The sequence below is a fragment of the Alligator sinensis genome, unplaced genomic scaffold, assembly GCF_000455745.1.
Source record: "Alligator sinensis unplaced genomic scaffold, ASM45574v1 scaffold393_1, whole genome shotgun sequence".
NCBI classification, from domain to species: Eukaryota; Metazoa; Chordata; order Crocodylia; family Alligatoridae; genus Alligator; species Alligator sinensis.
The window spans coordinates 717,466-739,718 of NW_005842292.1; the positions used below are offsets into that span (position 1 = coordinate 717,466).

General features: G+C 46.2%; 1 protein-coding gene across 2 annotated transcripts in view; it reads right to left on the minus strand.

Annotated features, from left to right (window-relative positions):
* PINX1 (PIN2 (TERF1) interacting telomerase inhibitor 1) overlaps positions 1 to 22,253 on the minus strand; it is an 81,248-nt gene that overhangs the window by 3,409 nt on the left and 55,586 nt on the right. The window lies entirely within an intron of this gene.

Sequence of the window (22,253 nt, forward strand, 5' to 3'; positions counted from 1 at the left end):
GACAAGAGCTCATCTCACTTCTCTCCTCTCTCTTGATTCTAGATTCATCACCGACTCTTTCTAACAGTCTCTCGCGATGTTCTTCATAGCTGGTTTCATTTCATTAAACTCTCCATGTTATTATCTAAATACGCATTGTATGACTCGTGTTATCGGATAACACAGACACCATACAAGACCAAATCTTGTAAGGATTTCACACCGAAACCAGCACTGAATTCAACAGGTGTTCTGCATGCAGAGGGTTGCAGAAACGGTTCTTGTTATCTAGACAGTAAACCCAAAATAAGAAGCAAACTATAGCCACTGATCAAAAGTAATGCATATATGGCACTGAGAAAAGCAATAATGGTCTGATAAAGTGACAAACAAATTAGGGTGAAAATACAAAGTTTGTTAATTGTCTATGACTTGTAAACAAAGAAAAAACCTTATGAGCAGTGCTCATGTGGGTATCTAGCTCTCAAAAGTAACTTACCTTTACACTTTGGGGGGCATTTTAGACACCATTGCTTAGGTACCAAGATCAGAGACTCCCTAAAACGACTCCAAATTTTAGACAGCTCTTTGCAAAGTGTGAATTTTGTGAGTCAGAAAGGTCTCCAAACTCCATCCCGGTGGGCAGAGAGATGCAGCATGTTTGGAGGTGGAAGGAGGAAAATATTCTGCATAATCTGTACCACTATCTCACTTACAGCCAAGAACGTACAATCAGGAGTCAACCACCAACAGTTACAGTGCAGGTACGTGTGGTGGTGGGAAGGTATTCCCATTTCAGAAATGCTTGTGTAAGTGAAGTATTGGAGGGCTCAGTTCACATTACTCCTACCTCTTGTAGGTATATAGATACAGCATAGCGTGGCTGTAAAATGCCACCAACTCAGAGTGCAGCCGTTTTATAGCTCTGTAGCCTCTCTCACCTAACCAATTCCCTACCTTTGCTAGAGGTCAAGGTATAGGTTTCTTTCCTGCTCTCTTCTTGTGGCACAAGGTAACTTGTGAGGACTTCATTTTTGTGCTAGAAATCCACAATTTGTGTTAGGTGGTTGGGGCCTCCCGATGGCCTGGGGTGTGCAGAAGTGGCCAGAGTTCATGTTCTCATGCACCTTTTGGGCTTAATCTCTATTTTAGGATTGCCTAAAATTGCAGGAATACAACTTGATGACCCAAGTTGTTCCCTCCACTTCCAATATGCCTAGGAGAGAGGGAAAATGCAAAATGGAAATAAAGTTCCCCAGGTCTTATCTGGCGTAAATAAAGCAATCTGGGTCCTGCTTACGGCATCACCAAACTGGCTAGATGACATGGGTTTTATTACATTTATGAGCAAGGGGCCTCACTCAGAACAGTAATCTTAACTCACAGGAGCAAGAATATGCAGGGCTGTCTCATTAGCGATGAATCAAGATTTCCTCATACACCTGCTCTCAAGAGAATTATTCCAGTGGAACGAAAGTAATGTTACACTTGAGATTCCAGTAATGTTTGTGGGGGCACTTAAAAAAAAAACACGGTATTTTTCTTCTAAGAATGCCTTGTTTAGAAGGAGAGTTTAAGCAGAGTTAATGCAACGGGGTGACTTCTGTTTAGTATTACTTAAAACTGAAAAAATTTTCTGGGTTTGATAAGGGGAAGCAGCAGCAGCAGAAGCTTGACAAGGCAGAATCCACAGAATAAATGGTCTGAGCTCAGCTTCAAAATATCTGTCTTTTTAACAAGGTCTCCCTTCCAACCTGAGTCCCGGCAAGCGGCAAAAATAGCTGCCCTGCTATGGCAAATTTAAATGGGGTCGTCGTCTTCCTCCTTCCTGTAAATCTGACACCTCGTGTTACACAATGACAAATGGTCTCCCAGGTTTCTCCGCAATGGGCGCTCGCCAAAACAGGCCCCACCTGATATGCAAAATGCACTCGGGTCTAACACAAATCACGCTCAGGCCAACCAGAAAAGGGCTGCTTCATTCCCTTGGTGAGCTCCGATTCTGACAACTTAATTACTGTAACTGAATGCAAATATTAATTGAGCTCCATGCATTGAGTCTTACAAAATGCATTAGGCATCAGAGCCTGTTCTCTGGCTAACCCGAGCAGTTGAGAAGGCATTTGTGAGCCCAGAAAACAAGAACACTACTCAGAAACTCTTGTATTGATAAGAATTTTAATAACCATGGGCCACTGAACACAGAACCAGCAGGGCATGGAGACAGGCAAGGAGGTGCCAACCCAAAAAAAAAAGAAAAAAGCCCTTCAGTTCAGGTAGAGCTTTTGTAAAATCGTAAATCATCTGGAAAGGCTGTTAAATGCCAGCAATGTTCCCCCTCCACTCCCATGTTGTACCTGTTGAAGAAACGTGTAACCACCCTACAACTCTAAACATGCCTTCTCTTAAACCTCTCGAAAGCAAAGATGCAGCACTACTTTTCCTCCCTCTCTTAAACGGGGGTCTGAGAAATAATTACGCAGTGCTCCAGGTGTACATGGTTGCTTATAACACTTGTGATATGCTAAAAAAAAAAAACAACCCACAGAAAGAGAGATCATTTGTTCTCTAACAAGCAAATAATCCAACAGGGACAGCTAGAAATCGGAGCATGAATGTTCTAGTTGCGACAAGTTAGGAGATGGAAAGACCTTGGAGAATATACTGCAATTATTTGAATTGTAAGATGGCCCTGAACATAAGATGACCCCCCACAATAATAAGATTCTATACAAGGAAAAGTTGTAAATTTATTATAATTTTCCAGGTATAGAATCAAATTATTGGATGTTTGCCTTGAATTTGTCCAGTCCCTTCCATTGCTATAGCACAGAATATAAAGCTTGGGGGTAAATTTGCCCTATGCCTCTCTCCAGCTCCTTCTCCTCTCCTTACCATCACACCCTGCCCTCCCTGAGCACTTGGGAGCGAGAAGAAAATCTGAAAACACTGACGTAGCACTAAACAGATCTGTAATTTGCATTTAGTACCCATAGACTTAGTCCATCCAGAATTGATGCAGTTCACCTTTTATAAACTGCTGCAAGTTTTAACACAGGTACTCCATAATCACACTCTTGTACCTACCTATATATAGTACAAACTATGCACGATATTAGACCAAAGCCAAAAAGCGCACAATTTACCATATAGCTCATTGGGCTGGGCCCCACCAGTTAACAGCATTTCGCCATGGCGATCCCACAGCTCAGCACTGCTCAGTATGTGTGCACACTCCAGATACCCCCACAAAAGAGCCAGGTGCTAATTAGCCCCTCACTCATGACTGGAACCAGGTGTGCTTTTCATGAGTCCTGGGGTCCTCCAAAAATTTATATTCAGATGAGGTGCAGGGCAACCTGGCCAGCTCCATATCGTGAAGGGTGAGGCCACACTAACCCCTGAGGTGGTGACAGGGATTCTGGGTAAGCGGTTGGGGTCCCACTTGGTGATGTTTGCCAGATATTTAAGGCTGCTGAAAAAGCAAGAATAATTGGAAATGGGAAAAAAAGATGCAGCTCAGCTGGGGGAGTGAAGAAGAACTTGAAATGTATTCAATGTAGTGGCTCACCATGACTTGGAAGTTGCTTTTGGCAGCAGCTTAATGAGAGACAATGTATTTAATGAGGTTTTCTTGTATGTGAATGTAAGATGTGGGGTTTTTCCCCGCAATGCTGATTGGGGAGGGGGGGCAGGGAATCATCTTGTATTTGAGTAAATACGGTAGAGGCCATATCCTGAGCCATGCTGAGTTACCATAGTTCCCAGTGAAGTCAGCGGACCTCATCCCAGAAGAAAAAGACAGTAGGAATGGGGAAGGTCTTTGGCTTCTTTTCAGGAGATGTACAGGGCATGGCAGTCTTTGCTTCGCTAGATTGTGGGTAAATCAGACAGGAAGCCAAGTGATAGACAGCACTAAGAAAAAGGGGCCACATGAACGAAGGCATGGAACAGCCAGGGAAAGGTTATAAGGGAAGTTTGGGCACCATACGAGACTAGAGGGAGGCGAGATGAAAGGTAATGTCTAGAGAGCTCTCTAAAACAAGTCACATGCTGTATGCACTCAACATTTATTAATATTCAGTTTTCTTTTCAGGTGCACACTTGAATCCAACAATAGACTGGTGGAATAATCAACTTCTATGTGCAAAATCCTGGGGCCAGTGACTTCCACGAGGTAAGGAATGCAGCCAGAGAATGCTAAACTTATAAGGAGCCTTTCAGGCCTCAGTATTTTATTTAGAATAAAAAGAAAGACAGCACCCACAACCTTTGCATAGAAAACGTTTCACTTATTGCTGAAATGTGGCTGCTCTTGGCATGGAAAGTGGCAGCAGTTGGAAAAGGCGTAACGACTTAAGAGAAGCTTAGTACAGCTAGAGTTTTGGCTGGAGGACAGAGCTCCAGACAGAACTGGGCCCACATGTGTTTTAGAGGGAAAGGATGGATATAATGAAACAGCCACAAGTCCTAATATGACTGGTGGCTGCTCTGTAAGCAACAGCAATAAAGCAATTAAAAAAAAAATGGTTAAAGCCTAAGACAGGAGGTTCAAAAGGTTTGGGCTGTAGCCCAGGCTCTGGCGCTAATCAACTGTAACACCATGGTCAAGTTATTTCACTTTTCCATGTCTCAGCCTTCTCATCTTCCAATGAGTGTATAATACCTAAAGAGCGTATAATGCCTAACGAGCACTGTCACTGTAGTTCTGTTAGCAGAGACTACACTGGAGCTGAGTTCAGGGCAACAGAATAAGGATGAATGGCAGCTTTAGCAGATGTTCTCCTAAATAATAGAAATGGGGATGACTTGTGTCACAGCATTATAAGGTCCCTTTCTGGTCTATGATTGTAGCTATTGCATTTTAGCTGGGCCAAACCAAAGAACTGGTTTTATGGAGAAACTGAATCAAGATTTCAATAATCCAGTTACGCTACGGCCACTTAAGGTCCTGCCAGGATGGGTTTGTACCACTGACATGGAAGGCATAAAATCTGGTAGGAAAGACCCAAGAGCTGAGAACTAATGGACACTCTTGGACAGATCTATCGTCAATGCTGAGCAGCATGGGAGATGGTATATGAAACCAATGGTCTCCATGGCACTTTAGGGGCATTAAGGATGACAAGGTCTCGGCTCTGAAGAGTTTACAGTCGATTGATCTGAGCCTGCAAACACTTGGTTTAAGCACTTCCATTAACGTTTGGACTGGGGCCAAACGCATTCAAACATAGTGGGCAATGCCTGTAGGGCTTCATTAATTGAACAGATTTTAAAAATGAGCCACTTGGTATTAATTCTGGAGTCAAATCTATGGAGACAATGTAAGAACTGGCACTTAGGAGGCTCTGCCAGTTTCCAAAGGCACGTTGGCCAATGACAGTGGGAGCCAACCTTTCTGTACAAATAAGCTCTGCACCTTCCTCGAGTGCTGCTCTGATCCACTTCCCTTGCCCAATCTATGCTCTCGGCCCTGTGCTCCCTGCCCTCCTCCTCAATCTGCTGTGTGCCACCCACGGAAGCTGCCCATGCTGCAGGTTGGCCACCCTTGGCCAGTGGTCTTGTGAGCACTCTGAAGATAACATTTTATGAAGGCTGATATACGAATCCCATAATAGGCTGGCAAGCTGCAAGGGACATGCAACACTGTTGTGGCAACTGAAGAAAACTACGGAGAAGGAGAAAAACCAAAAAAACATGTGGCACTAAATCCAGAAGGAAGAAATCCCCAAAGTATTTTCTTCCCTCCCCCTCTTTAGTTTTTTTGAGTTATTAATCATTTACCTTCATTTCTTCTTGAATCCTCCTATTTTCATTATAAGGATGTTGCAGGGTATTTACACACATCTCTAATCTGTAGACTCCGTTTGTATTAAGCTTCAAGATCACGAAAACTTAAGTCACTGGCAAGTGGTACGAGAATCCTGACGGGTGATGGCAGGTTGCAGGAGAACTTTAATTCTAGTTACTACATATTAACCACATTGTGATGTTCACTCCACTGTAATCAGGTTCTGCCATGCTAAACATCTTGGGAAAACACCCGTTTTCATTAATCAGATGCTGAAGGCCATGTTATATACCGACCATCACCTTCGACCTTTGTGCTGGCTCACTCAAAGACAAATATGAATCCCTGGCTTCTACTCTTGCGCAGACGCTCTTTTTAATAGTTGTTTCAATGTGTGATTGCGAAGGGGAAGGAACGCTTTTGCCACCACTCCTTGAGAAAGAGGATGGGGGAATCTTCCTCAAGGTAGCTCTTTGCCTATTATAATGAACCCATAATTAAGGACAACATTCGGAGGCAACAAAAGCAGAACTTAGCCAAAAGAGTTCCTCTGAATACATCCATAGATAGCTTTTGCTTAAGTGCCCTTAAAAATGGGTATTAAAAGAGGTCATTTATACCTTCTCGCACCTGCACGTATATTTGTCAGGGAGCAGACAAGTCTTTTTTCCCCCCGCCTCTTGAATTGAGACGGGAGGCATTTGTATGAAAAGTGTGTAAGCATCTTTGGTTGTTTTGTAAACTTTTTTTTTTTTTTGACAGGAGCTCATGCCAAAAGTCTCAGCAAGTGGCCAATTACAGGTTTTATTTCTCTTTATATTCAAATGTCACTGTGATTAAAAATAGAGAGACACCATCTTACTCAACAGATGCAAGCCCGATGGATCCAGAATCCTATCTGCTTATTTTAGAATCAATTCCCTCCCTCCCCCTTTATTTTATTTTTATTTTTTACTGGTGTTCATGCCTGTCCAGCCCTACAGACCAATTGCAGCTCTCGGAGAGGGAGCCGGATTTTAATTTGGATCATGTATCATCAACAAAAGAATTAAGCAAATTCCAAGTGCAGACCCAGATCGGGCCTTCAGCTACATCTGTCCAATGGTCCACAACCTCTACCCCCCTCAATTTTTAGACCCCAGACTGGACCGATAGCACTGGAACACAGGATGCATTTTTTCCCCACTGTGAACTTAGGAAATGCACTACGTTGTCACAGGCACCAAGGTAACGCCACTATACCTTTTCAGGGTACAACCACACTTTTACAAAAACATGCAAGCTAATAAGAGCAGGAGGTAAAATCCATGACCAGGCAGGCTATGAAAGCCAAAGGGAGGCAATACAGCGGGAGAACACCCCACGAGGGGGGAAATTAGTGCTGGGGGAGAGAGAGGAAAAAGCAAAATATAAAAGGCAAATCAATGTGCTGCATCAAGTAATATTCAACATGTGACAAGGAAAAGGAGACGCTGAGATATTCTCGTGACATCCCAAACCACTCCAATTACAACTGCTAAAGTCAGCAAAACCCCTCTTCCTATTCGTTTCCTTGTAAACTACATCTGTGCGTTAGCTTTAATAAACATGGCTAAGGAAGAGATTTCCCCTTAGATACTTCTACTGGCACAATGACCTCATCTTCCCAGAGGCTCCGAAGTTAAGTCCTAACTACTTTTGTCACCTTGAATAATAACAGAGAAAATATGATTGGATTATCAGAGCATGGGAATGGGAGAATCATGGCGCCTAAGTGCTATTTCCAGCTCTGCTGCAGACACGGACAAGAAGTCATTGACTTTTTTCTTACCTTGGGCCAGATGGGTATCAAACGGGACTGATTAGGCCTACCTGACTCACCGGGGACTTTTCACTAACCAAGTGCTTGTAAAGTACTTTGAGAACTTCAGAGGAAAGAGACACCATAGACACGGAAAGCAATCAGGAATACTCCTAAAAAAACCCTTATATTTGCGTAACCTGAAGGAAGCCAGGCTACATGGCCTTTTGAAATGGAATTTTTCACTAATACAGCCAATATCCCACTACTTTAGATGCTATGCAAACAGAGGGAGGGAAAACCCCCTCCGATCTTGCCCTGAAAAGCATACAATTGACTTTCCCATATGTCCCATTACATTGGGGTCACTTGATCCCAGCTGACTTCCCACCTATGGCAGGGGGGATGGACCCGATGATCTCCTGAGGTTCCTTCCAGCCCCTAATGTCTATGAAATTTTCACTATGTCATCATACTTCATCTGTAGAGTTTTCTCCTAATATTAGAGACTTTGATTGACTCTTTAAATGGCAAACAGTATCATTCAACAGTGGGATCAAACAGAAGCACATGTATCTTGCAGATTACTGTACTATTTGGGAAATAAATGACCATATAATTTAAAAGATGACTGCACTGCCAAGGCAGAAAGAGGCAGCAGCCTTTGCTTTCTCACTTCCTGGCATTTAAAGTTTGCCTTAACACACTTTTTATTCCTTTAAGGAAACATTCAAGATGACATATGCTTCTTCTCTGGGGGGGGGTAACTGCGATACCCCTCATGAGATGCTGCCGTGACTTTTCAGTTGCACTTTGGAAACGTGCATGGTTTGGATAGAACTCATTACTCCTTTTTAATCAGAATCTAGAAAGCAAACCCTGTCCAGTTGTTGAAGAAAAAGGATTTCCTTCTCTTGCCCACAGTCACATCCAGCACTCCTTACAGGGACTAAAAGGGGAATGCAAAGTGTGCTGGGCTAGCCAAACCATGAGTACACGGAAAGGTATTACTGGGGGGCGGTGTGGGGAGATTGTCGAGATAAGTAGTTGGGGAAAAAAGCAATGCCGTCATGCACTTGGAAATACCCAGAAGGCGGAAAAGAATTCCGGCAGAGATTGCAAGAGGAAGCCATGTCACCCCCGGCTCCTAGAAGAGGAGGAAACCACATTTATTCTGAAATCTGAAAATAATGCGCACAAATAGGAATCTTCCTTTCCACCTTGGGCAATGTACAAACCGGGCATTACCCTTCCTCGGAGCACTTTTAAAACATTCATACCTTTGTTTTCACTCCTTAAAAAAAAAAAGTCCCTCTCGGGAAGAAAACGCACAGTTGAAACTCCTCCATATCTTTGCCATGGGGAGTAATTAACTGATCCATATAGCTAAAAAAAAAAAAAGAATCAAGCCAGGATTTTCGCACGGGGGTACAGGCATTTCCTGTTTTTCAGCATGAGCAGCAGTGAGAAGCTGCTGAGAACAAAGTCTCTTGTATCACCTTTTAGTCACTCGCCGGCATAATGACTTGGTTCCTTTTTTCGTCCAGGATGTCAAGAAGGGTCAATCAGGAGCCCAACGACAACGGCAGGCCAGAGCTATCAAGAAAGTCCATCACCAGGTAGAGACAAGGATTGCCCAGAGAGAGGCAGAGGATGCAAAAAGCCTGACTTCCTAACCTTAAGAAAAGATCTGAGTGAAGGCAGAGTCTGATAAAGACTTGCCGTGTGTGGCCTTGACAGGGGGTGGGGAAGCCAGGATCTTCACAGAGCCACCATGCCACTAGGTCTTTCGTTACCCTCCCTCGTGTGCATTAGGGCATCCATCACTTCGATTGGAAGGTCTCTGGGGATGCAATTAGCACACATATGGGCACTGCAATACAAACAACTTCCAAGAAATGCAAAGTTAACCCACCGGCATCGACCCACGCTATTCCATACCTGATGGTGGCTTTAGTGTGAAAGTTTCTTGAGGCCTGAATGAGAATGTGGGGCATGGTGGGTAAGCGTAAAGCGCTCCGTGCACTGGTACGTACCATACAAAGCAGGAGAAGCCCAGAAACATCAGTGCATTTGTTTGGATTTATACCCACCGGCATTTTTTCCATCCTCTCCTTGTCCCTCTTAAATATTTATGCAACCCCATGTGTTTAGAGAATGAGAGCGGTGTGAAACGCTTAGACTTTAATGACTGATGAACTCCCAATCTGGTATGACTGACTGGCAGCCCGAGGAATGGCTGTTTGCTGAGAGACAAGAGCTTGAAACCTGCCTGGCTGTTGGTAAGGGAAGAGAAAACCCTTGCCATCAGGACAGCTGCTCCAAGATCTTGCCCCATGCAGCCTTCTTACCGGTTCTTTGGCTGCTCCTAAGCATGGCTCCCACTTAAATGTCGCACCGCCTTTCCCCCAGGACATTGAAAGGAGAGAGACTGGGAGTCAGGCTGTAAAGCAGCAGGGCAGGACTTTCAACTAGGCCCAACCCGGCTCCAAGAGCTGGGGGATAGGCTTGTCTACACCATGGCAGGTTGTTGCAGCCAGAACAGGCCCAAGCATGCCTTACCCACGGGCATGCTCCAGACTCGGAAGTAGGTTAGCGAGGCCGGTCTTGGCTCCTCCTAAGCAGTTGCTCTTACACATGCCACGAGCAACGGCTCAAGAGGGGATTTACCCAAGGACAACCCCCTCCAGATGGCCTCCTTGACATGTTCTTGGGTTGAAGCATATCTGCAGGCATGGATAGGGAAGACTCGGATCCATCTAGACTGGGGCATGCCGTCGTCACAGTGAGATAATCCCTCAGGAGACAAAATGGGAGAGCTGGGGGAAGCAGGGAAAAAGCATCTCCTCAAGGTGACCAGTGGAGGAGGAAAGAGAGAGACTCAGGGACTGCAGTCGGAGGTAGCATGTTTCCAAGGATGTCTGAGAATGACGGTCTTCCCCTCTGCACCCCCAAAACCTCCTGGAACAGAAGATGCACACTGAGTTATTGACTGAAGATCCAGCAGCAGCTCTTGCCTTGTAACACTAACTTCTAACGCTCTTAGCGTGGGTGCAAAACAGGGACAGTGGCCAGATGCTCCCCAGCTAAAGGCTGCATGGACAGCTTGCCAAGACGACGATGTTACGGCTGACGGGAAATGGTCACGAGAGGTGTGGTCTATGGGGAGCGGCAGGTCCCAACAAGCTACGCTCCCACGTGATCTGAGCAGCCTTGCATCCTGAGCAAGATGGAGCACGACCAGCTGGGATGTGGTGTTTCCGTGTCATTTCTCCAACGCAAAGATGATGGCATCCCGGGACAATTGAGAGATTCGCAGAAGTTTAGCGCTAGAAGGGATCTCATGAGAGTGTCAGGTCTAGCCCCCCTGCTCTGGGCAGGAAAGACTGCTGGGGTCAAATAACCCCTGCAAGGTGTGTGTCCGGTCTCCTTCTGAAGAGCTCGGGGTAGGTGTCAGCACCCACCGCACGTGGGGGGTCGATTCCAGTCTGGCCACACGAACCGTGAAGAAGTTTTAATGCAATTCCCTCTATGCTAGCAGAGCGTCGGCTATAGCTGCTTTGAACAAGACAGCTACCTGACCTAGGCTGGCACTTTGGGCCGTGGGGGGGAAAAGGGCTACTGCATCAGCTTGACCATTTTGTCTCCTGGGCATGTTTCACTGGCAGCCAAAAAAAGTCCTAGCTTCCCAAGGGGGTATCTACCAAAGCAGCAGCATGGGATTTGGTTTTTTCATTTGATCCATCAGACTTCAACTACTACAGTGCTCTAGCATCCAGAATGGGAAAAGGGTAGCCCAAAACGGAGGAAGCCACACTGGAAGAGCAATCCTGGGGAAACGCAGGAATTCGAGTCCTAGAGTACAACCCTCCCCTTCCTTCCTATCAGACTGCTGAAGACCCCCGGTTCCTTCTCACCTTTGCTTCTGTGAACTTCTTTCCAGCCTGATTGCTTCTTTTCCCTTGTTCACCTTCTCCCCAACATCATGCTATTGCACTGTAGGGCACAGAAATTCACCCATGGGGTCTCTTCTCACTTGCGGCCCCCATAATTGGTTTTATGGGCTCCCCCAGCCTCAGACAGCCTACATACCAGAGAGATTAAGCCACCCTTGCTCACTGTCTTTGCTCCTCTCTGCAAATTTTTTCCCCCTTTTTTTCCACCTGTAGCAAATGACTTCTACTCCAGTAATCTCTGCTTTGCTTTTTCCCAGCAGTGTTTCCTGCCCAGAGCAGGGGCGCTGGACCCGATGATCTCACGAGGTCCCTTTCAGCCCTAAACTTCTGTGAATATACTCTGCTCTCAAACTTCCTTACACATCAGGGGGGTTTTTCATGCTTTTCTTTGCTGCTATGCTTGTCCCCTCTCTTTCTGTCACCATCATCCCCACAGGCCACGTAACTCAAAATTATTATCCATTATGTCTTTTTAATTTTGTCCAAATGCATGGTACCCCACAGATAGTTAGCAATAGCAAGGCCAATGGGATAAAGGTGGCCAATATATGTAGAATGATTTACCGCGGGTTATTAGTCTAGAAAAGGTACAGAGAAAGGCAACAAAGAGGATCAGGGGTATGAAAGAACTGCTGTACCAGGAGAGGCTAAGAAAGTTAGGAGCCTTCAGTTCAGAAAGGCCGAGAAGGAACATAATAGACTTCTATACGATCATGAAAGCTGTAGATAAAGTGAATAGGGAACTGTATTCACCAACTCCCAGAACAGCAGACAACAAGGGGACACCTGCTGAAATTAGCAGGAGACGGATTTAAAACATACAAGAGAAAGTACTTTTTTCTTTTAACCCAGCAGATAGTTAACTTATAAAACTCATTACCACAGAAGGTGGTAGAGGCAGATCATATAACCAGGTTCAAGAAAGGCCAACATGAATTCATAGAGGACAGGTCCATCAATCGCTTTTGAAACAGAAAGGGATGTATCTTCTGACCTCCCTGAACCAATGCTGAATGCCATGGAGGGTATGACAGGGGATGAATCACTGCAGAGATGCTCTGTTCATATGCTCTCCCTCTAAAGCAGTGGTTCCCAATCTGGTATGCATACTGCCAGTGGTATGCAGACAGCCTGTCAGTGGTACACATTAATAGATTTATTATAATCACTTCATATGACAAAAATTTGCTGGTGGTACTTAAGGTTGTATCATTTTAAATTGGTGCTGCACAATCTGTCAGCGTTTGAAAACCACCGCTCTAAAGCATCCACTATTGTCACTACTGTAGACAGAATAGTGAGATAGATGGACCACTGCTCTAATCCAATACAGCATTGCTTTTACAGTGCCTTTAAGGGTGCAGACCATGTTCCAGGTACCACGTGCCACACCAAGAGATAATCCGTGCCTGAAAGGACTTGCTGATTAAACCTGAGGGCAGGTATAGAAATACTCTAGTCATAATGACACAATTAAATGCCTGGTAGGAAGTGTGTGTGATGCAAGCGAAAATATACTATAGAGGGTTTGGGGGTTTTTTTCCCCAGAAGAGTGAAGATCAGTGGAGGGATGTGATGTGAACTGCAAACATAGTATCACATATAAACTGCAAACTGTTCCCAGAAGAAGCAGGGGAGGTGTGAGACTCAACAGGAGACATTGGGCTTAGGGATCCCATGAAACTGAGGAAGGTCCAAGAGCCGGTGTCATAGCTCCTACTGAGGCTCTACTCTCTTGGGTTCAGAAACAATGCAATGGTAGACAGAACCAGTCTTCAGGTAAATACTTCACTGCAGCCTTGAAGACAAGACGTGGTTCCCTAGATTTTTAGGGCAAAAGCATAGAAATGAGGACGTGTCAAGATTTACATACCCAAAGACAAGAGCGTGGTAATTCCCTTGTTGTTCGGTCTAGCCAACTTGAGCACCGAGAATCAGGATCTCAATGAAGGAGATGTGCTGGATAGAAACAGCTGCTATTTTTATGCTTTGTTGAGCCTCAACTCAGTTTAAACGAAGACAGAAGAAGAAACAGCCCCCATGTCACGAGGAGCATGAAAATCTAAAGCTGGCTGAAGGGCAGGAGAGACAGACAACATAAAAAGGTCTTTTCCAGCCTGAGATGCAATAGCTAGGCCACCCTCAAAAGCTATTTTCCCTTTCAAATGAACCTCCTCTGAGCCAGCTTTCCTACCCTCCCTCTCTCTTTGCAGCACAAACCCTCTCAGATGATCCCTGCTCCAACCCAGGCAAAGACAACTGAGCTGAGTCCCTTTCATCACGTGTCCCCAGTGCTCCCAGGAGTTTGTTCGGATTCAGACCCTCTGCAGTGACTCAGCAGTGCCAGCTCATTTTTATTTCCTCCCTCCCTTAACCTGTACTTCATGCCAAAAGCGGCAGGGTGGGGCTGGTGAGATCAGTTTGTAGGGAGTTCAAGGCCACAGTTCCTCTGAAAGCCAAGCCATTGCACTCCCCCACCTTGCACCTTAATAAGAAGATGGAAAGAAGACAATGCTCCAAGCAAGTCTCCTAGTGCGATCGCTTCCATCAACCACCAGAGAAACTTAGAAGCATGCCATGACATTAGGAGACAGTTAAAATCCTAGCTCTGACCCTAAGCTGTGTGACCCTGTCAAGCCCTAACCTCTCTGCACCTTGCAATACCCTATCCACAAAAGGACCATGAGGGATTGCAAGGGTTCAGTAGAGGTTTTTGGTAGCTCACACAGTGTTTGCAACTGGAAGTGCAATACACAGCAATAAGAGAACTCCTGCTATGATCCTTAACCTGTATAGGCAGGTGGCACCTTTACAGCCTAACTTCAGAATAAGGTGGCCAACTACCTCTCTGTATATGGGCACAGGTATACAAGAAACTCTTCTGCAGCGGGGTAATGAAAGGGGTCTGGATTTAATAGCTAGCAAAACGATCGGTGCCATCTGTGCTCCATCAGTAATGCAATCCGTACCACCCCTGCAGTGACTTCCATCGCTTATTCCACCGCTTGCCTGGAAGGCGGTCGTTGCTAAAAGGCAGGTGTTGGTCTGGCATTGAAGTGAGGTTCACAGGAATGACCTGAGATTGAGAGAGACTAAAACTTGCACGACTGGAACACGAAGAACAGCTGGGTTTTACCCTGGATGGAAGCGTGGCCAGGACAGGCATTGCCATACATGTTACAACTTGCTTCCACCACCTGCAGCAAGTTGGATGGCTCAAAACTAAGGTTGCGCCACCAAATTCTGTTCTTCGAGTCCTGTGCCAGGCCCTGGGTCTTCCCACTTGTCGGTGTTCCCCATCCAACACAGCTGCTCTTGCCACACTTGCCCAACTTGGTTCCTAGCAAGAAAGAGAAGTGATTCACTTCTTTCAAAAAGTCACATTATAAAAAAATAAATAAAAATCTTCAATCGTACTGCAGACTGTCCCCAGAAATGGGTGCCAAGGGAAAGAAAACTGAGGCATTAAAAAAACAAAACAAAACAAAGGGAGAGAGTTGAGGGGAAAAGCCGGGGGGAGAGATTTGCATGAAAGGCATTTAGAGCAGTGGTTCTCAACCTTTTTTCTACCGGAACCCATTTGCAAAGATCCATGGCCTATCCTGACCCACATGCCCCTGGGCCATGCTGGTGTCCCTCAGTCCCGCCCCCCGCCCCAGCTGCCAGGGTAGCTCCAGCTCATGCGGGTGGCAGTGGAGCAAGTCCAGCCCCAGAGTGGACCGGAGGGAGGAGGAGGATGCCTGTGGCCCTGGGGCTGCCGTGCCATCCAGGCAGCCTGGTCATGGCCCCTGCCAGCAGCGACTCCCAGCTGCCCCGTCCCTGCAAGCATGGGCACCAGCCCAGTGCCGCCAGCCTGGCCATACAGCTCCCCACCCCCTTGCCACACTGGAAAGGTGCCTTTCCGCCGCCCCTCTTCCCTGCCTCAGCTCACGACCCTTTGAAATATTCTCGTGACCCACTTTTCGGTGGCAACCCACAGGTTGAGGAACGCTGATTTAGAGCTTCAGAGCCACAACACAGTAGGAGAAGCAACTAGTCCACCGCAGCAGCGCTCCTTCCTCCCACCCATGAGTCCAAGGCAGCTTACAACCCCCCTTGCACCCTCCCGTCAGCCAGAAGTGCCACTCCAAGCTGTTCTCCGCTATTGCTCCAATAAACTGGGCTTTGCTTCATGCCAAAGTTTTCAAAAATTGTTTTAAGGTTTAGCATTTCTAAAGCAAAGAATGCGAAAAAGACACCCAGCGGTTTATCCCAGAAACCCCGCAAAAAGAAAAGAAAGAGCAGTCCGCAGGCAAACAGCTGTCCCGTGCTACGCGAGTCCCGGGACCCAAGAACGGTAGTGAGTGGCATCTTGGAAATGGAAGAGGGATTTCCAAATCAATGGAAAGAGTTAAGGGAGCCCGTCACATGTGAGTTTGGAAAGAGCAAGGCCACCAGGATGAATTCGACTGCAACACTTCCAAGCAGCTGCTGCCAATGTTAACATCCGAGGGCAGATACTGACAGGTTTTTTTTGCACAGTCAGATGCTTGTACTGCCACTCATGTAGACAAGCCAGTATAAACATGTCGAAAAGGACATTTTCTATAGCAACAGCTTCTCGAGTCACTAAGGAATTTACTGACAGGCATGAAGTCTCTGGGAGGCGGGCGGGAGACAGGGGCGACTTCCCACCTTTCGGGAAGGACTCGAGGCATGGGAAAGCTGATGCGACTCACGCAGCGTTTTCCCAAATCCGGTTCTTGGCGAGAGAAACGGCCGTCTTCCCCCCTTCCCCCCCCACTGTGGAACATGCATCAGGAGTTATCGAAACTCAGGCACTTGGTCCTTTGGGATGGAAGCCAAATCAAATCAAACCACCTATAAATTATAATAGTGGGTCAAGCAGTCTCCTTGCGAAAGAACAGATGTACTTTTGCTGGATTGCTGAATAACAGCCGCTGGGTTCTGACTTCAGACGAGAAGGTAATTGCGAACTTTCCTTTACTGTATTGTATTAAAAATTATGGAGACTTGTTAAGTTACCTGGCTTGCAAGTGTAATTATTTGCCTCTTCTCCCTCCCCTTTTAGCAGCCATACAACCTCAAAGAGCTTACCAAGTGTGAAGCAAGGCTCACAAAAGCCTCTGCGAAGGAAAGGAAATGGGATTTTCAGCTCCAAGATGTAGAAACTGAGGACCACTTAGCCAAAATCTGCTGTTCAAAAGGTGAAAGCAGGCCAGAAGTTCTGCCTCCTAGGTTCGTGCTTATTACTAAGCCCACGCTTTGTCTGTCATGCCTGCATCTTTGTATGGTAAAAACTACCCATCAAACCACCCTGGGTGGCCTGCAAACGCAGCAATCCACCCACACCCGCAAGAACCACCAAGGGACCAATCTGCGCTCCATGAAAATTGGAAACCATATGACAACTGGAAACCAGGACTGAAGCAGAGTGGAGCCAGATCTGAATTCACACCTCTACCCTCAGCCCTCCTTTCTTTGAGAATGACTCTGGACCTCTCTGATATTTGGGAAGGATCAGATCTGGATTTTGAACCCGCGCCGTCAGGAGAGTGCAGATGCTGGTTTAGTTTTGGGCCCATTGCTAATTTGTAGACAGAAGGGAAGTGGGAGGCAGAGCAAGTTCAGTCTAATTTCAAGCCCAATCTCTTTAAAAAACAGATTTAGCAGCTATTAATTCCAGAACTGGAATACAGAAGTATTCTGAATCCCGTGTCAATGCAGACATCGGAGAGGTAAGCACATCAAAGGGTACAAAGGCGATCTTTTAAACACCAGAAGAGAAGACTTTGCTGCTCGTGAAGCTGGATGAATGGTTGCAAGGGGATGATCCCCGGATGATGACAGATTAACCAGCCCTGCAGGGCACGACTGTATCTGATCCATGGGGAAGTTGGATGGGAAGTTCAGATGACAACCTGACTTCCAAAGAGAGCCCATCTCTCTTCCTGCAGCTCCCCGTTACTCATCGCTCAACAGCTCCACAACCAGGATATCCTGGGTTTTGTTGGGATAGTGCAGTGGCATTGGCAGAGGCAAGAATAAAGTTTGCCAGCTTTCCAATCAAAGCCAATGCTGGACAATGCTCGTGCGACCGGGGCACGAAGCAAACTTCAAACTCCACACCAGGTCTGAACGGCTTGGAGACTTACGGCTATTCATTCCTAGGGCTCGCACATGCCTGATTAGGAGCAAGAGTAAAGAGAGGGAACCGTTCTGCATCAGGCACGGAAACAAAGGGGAAAGATGAGGTCATCCTCTGCTTCTCCAGCCTCGCCGAGATCTCGCAGCCGGTGGGTGAGATGCGTGAGGAGACTCCCTTCAGCAGGGTGCGCCAATGCCACGGCAATAAATTCAAGTTCAAATAATCCCATAAATAAGGCTGCACCCGCAGTCTGGCAGAGCGTGACACTGCTGTCAAATGGAGGCAGACGGTGTTCGGCTCAAGATCCTTGGGTAATTGAATATTAGGCGCCATGCTCCTGACATGCTTGATCTGTACAGCAGACCAGACTGCTGTGGCTCCATAGTTGTCCACCTGCCAGCGAGTTAAGAACAAGAAACCCTCTTCCACAGCCCCTTTCATCCTATGGTCTATTAGTTCCTCCACCATCATGGGCAGGTCGATATTATAACGGCTACATATAAATGAGGATCACCGAGCTAGAGAAAGTGACACAACAATTTGCCTAAAATCTCACAGAATGAGTAGGGAACAGAACTGAGGATTCCCAGTTCTCAAGCAACTGGTAGGGCAGAGCGGCGGGGAGAAGGATTTGTACAGGATGGTTGGGATAGGGATGATCCCTTCCAGCCCTATGAGTCTGTACTCAAAGGGCTGGAAGGGATCATCCCTATCCCAACCATCCTATACAAATCCATAACCTAACCTCTTAGTAAAACTACCGTCAACCCTGACACAACACAAGACATCACACCTGAACCTGCAATGGGGGGGACAATGAGCACCAATGTCTTGCTTGTGTAAGAGGTTGTTAATATACACTCAAGAGATCCCAAGTAGAGGGCCATGCCTCTTGCTACAGAGAAGGGCAAAAAAACCCCGTCACAGACCAAATTTTTTCCTGACCATAAATATAGTGATCAGTCTGACCTGGAGCAAGACCTTCTAGCCAGCAATCTTAAGTCCCAGCAGTAACACTGGCACAGTCAAAATCCCCCAGATTTGGCTGCAGCCCACGCCCAATGCTTCTGAGCAAGGCTTTAAAAAACAAGATCCACCTCTCCCTCCCATTAACACATGTAGCAGAAAGTGGTGGGGAGGGTGGAAAGAGGGGTAGGAGGAGAAGAATTCCCTCCCAGCCCCATGTGGCAACTATGCAAAGCCCAGGAGCATGGGAAATACCCATAGGAGAGCACAGGCATCGCCGTGCCTAGATCATCCCCGACCAGTGGCTGCCCAACCTCTTCTTGAACCCCTCTAGTGATGGAGATGAAATGCAAGTGTAAAGTACAGGGTGTAATCAAGATTACTTTTGCTCGTTGACTTATTGGCTCATCATCCTTCATAAATGGGCACGTCTTCTCGGGCGCTCAGTCCTTAAACTGCAATCATAACAGAGACTGCGATGTAGCCACAGATACAGAGATTTACAGGAGCTAACCAGGTTCCTGTAGCCAAGTTAATACCCAAGGGCAGTCCCGATTTCAGCACACATTTTGGTCCCGTCTACTTGAAAACGTTCACCTAGAACCAATCCCCGGTTCATTTACTGGTCTAGTACAGCCAGAGCATAAATCAAGCCCGTTACGGTCTATTCGGAGATGGACAAGCTGGAATTTCCCCTGTCCGAGCACTTGAGGACAGTTTGTGTCTAGATATGGATCCCAACTCTGCATGTCAGTCCGAAGTTTAATAGAAATGCCTGCTTGGGAAAGGAAAAGGGGGGGGAAAGAAAAAAGTCGTCAAATGCTTTCTATTTCGTTCACCTCCTGGTAAGAGGTCTAAACAAACAGGAGTCATGTTGAACCCAGACGTGTTTTCACAACATAAACAGGGTTGTCTATTGACCCAGCAGTTATCAGAACTTCTTTCGTTGCTGGCACAAAACCAGCTTTCTAAACAAGCGGTGACCCACTTTCACCTAGCTGGCCTCTGAAGTTGAGAGAAGATTCATAGCCCCGCAGACGTTAGAGCCCGTGTTTGAAGTCGCTGCTGTCAGGAGATGGTCAGTTTATGTCTCCTGTCGTAGGACAGGAAAAGGATGCACTCTCGGCTCCATGTGCTGAAGCAAGATAAGCACAAAGATTTCTGTCGTATGGCCTTATCAGCTTTTCCTGCTACTCTCCAGCGCAGACACCACCAAGGCTGGCAGTAAAACTAAAGTTGCTCAAGTAAAAAGAAGAAAGGCTTTCACATTTCTCATAACAGTTCGCACAAAGGCCTGCCCGAACCTCACGGAGGTCAATGTTTTTGCCCGTCTCTCCAAGTATTTTTTTGGAGTGCTGAAAACTAGCTAGGGCTCAACCTTTCCCCCGACCTCCTCCCTTACTCTCCAGAAATAATTTGATCCATTTTCAAGACAGATCCGGCTAGCTAAATGGCAGACTGCAGTATATTAGAGAAAAAAAACCCCAGGCCACTGCCACGGAGAGCTGGCACAAGGACATAACATACGTGCAAAACTGCAGCTTTTTTGGTGGGGGGGGCATTAAATGTTCTGATTCTTGCTTCTTTTCCATTCTTTCTTCGCTGCTTCGTTTCTCCCACTATTTCACCTCTACCCGATTTTTCTGCATTTCCTAATTGTGGGGCGGCAGGACCTAGTGGAGATGGGCATTTAACTGGAACCAGGACATTGGCATTTTACTCCAGCCCTGCCTGCATTCTTATGGGTGAGAGGGTGGAAAAGTCACTTATCCTTGCTGTGTTTCGAGGCCCAGAACTGCAGAACGGGATTATTACTCTTCAGGAAGGCACTGAAGCTCCCAGGTGAAGTGGGAGTCACCGCTTACAATAACGAGGCAAAGATTTGGGTGGGTGGTATCTTTATCAGATTAACTGTATAGCTGGGAGGGAGGCAAACTTTTGGGTACCCCTGTACCCTTCCCAGCTCTTATAACAACAGGAATAGAAACCCAGCAGTAGCCAAGTGCTGTTTGAGTCGATTCAAACCCTATCTGCTCTCTGAAGACACCGCAAATCTTCAGAAGAAGGTTGCCCAGCAAGTCTTTACAGTATTTAAAAGCTTTTTGATTTCTGGAGAGAGCAGGGTGGGAGGGGATCTCCTCTTTCCTCCCCAATTCTTGTATCAGTCTCTAACGCTCCAAAAGGCAATGTCCATCCAACAGGACAAGCAGCGTGGCCAGGGCTGTGTCTCTTTGTAGGGTCCATAAAGGGGGACTGTCTGGAGTCCCTGAAGCCTAGGAAGGAGACCTCCCATCCCTCACGCGAATGCTGATCTGCTTTTAGGGACAGAGCGCTGCTGTTTCATGGCACAAATTTGCCATTGGACTGGCCGCAGGTGCCATTTTCAACAGGTCATAGTCCTTCAAAGGTGGCTTTTGCTTGTGATTTAAAGCACATAGACCAAGAGTTGGCAGCCTATGGCCACAAACCAGATCCTGCCTGTCAAGTGATTATATGCAACCCACAAAATATGGATAACCAGCAGCGTTTCAGTAATGGGGGGATTCTGCAATGGGTGACAGTGGCCAGGTGAGAAACTCCATCCGGCCTTGGACTGAGCTATGTTGTTTCGGTCCTTAAAAGTCTGCCAGCCCCTGACAGACCGTACATTCCTCAACGACAAGGGCAGTATCTTCAACTGCTCTAGAAAGTGCCAACACGTGTACAGAACTATACACAATAAAACCATATTGTGCTATGATGGCTCTGTTCTTCTGCAGTATTTACAAAGGTATTCATTGTCCTACAGTATTTGGGGAAAAAAATATAATCCATTGCCTCTAAATCACACCCCAGCCCCTGGGTACTTCACTATTGCAGTTGCCAACATTAAAACAACCTCTTTTGGCTGATACACAAGTCCAGCCCTACCCTGTTTCAAGAGGATTAAATCTGGAAAGAAGTTTGGTTTCTTTACAAGTTTAAAACTCTGTACAAACACAAGATAGTTCATCAGAACTGCTGTCAAATGCAAACATTGCAACTCAACCAGATGTCATCAAAAACGGTGGATGAATTCAACACAGCGAGGGGGACCAAACTGTGCACGTAACTACAACTGCTAGGTGAGTCTTAAAATAAGGGGGAAAAAAGGAGAAGGCTGGACTTATGCTTTAGGAAAGCTGGATTCTCATGGCAACTCTGACTTTCAGGGCAACAACGAACAAGTCAATGAAGATCACATAATTAATACCATCTAAACCCCATTTTCAAGTGAAAAATTAGCACTTAGGAGCTTTAGGTGCATTGACTTTAATAGAACGGAGAGATTGTTTATACAGGGGAAAATATAACAATATAAAATCTAAAGAGAAACAGATACACTGGTATAGCTCTGAATGTGAGCACCTGCTCTGGGGTAGGGATGTCTCAGTTAACTCACAAAGTTTAGAAGCAACTCACCCGCAACTCTCACGGGACCATGTCCTTTGGCTCCTAAAATCGCTTTGAAAACCAGGATACTGACCCTTTGGAAAAATTTTACCCCTTTTCCATGACTTAGTTTTAAAAAACAGGGCAAATACTTTTCTGCCTGCTCTGTGGATTCTGAGAATGAATATTAAAATCATATTTACACGGCTTTGGACAGTCGGA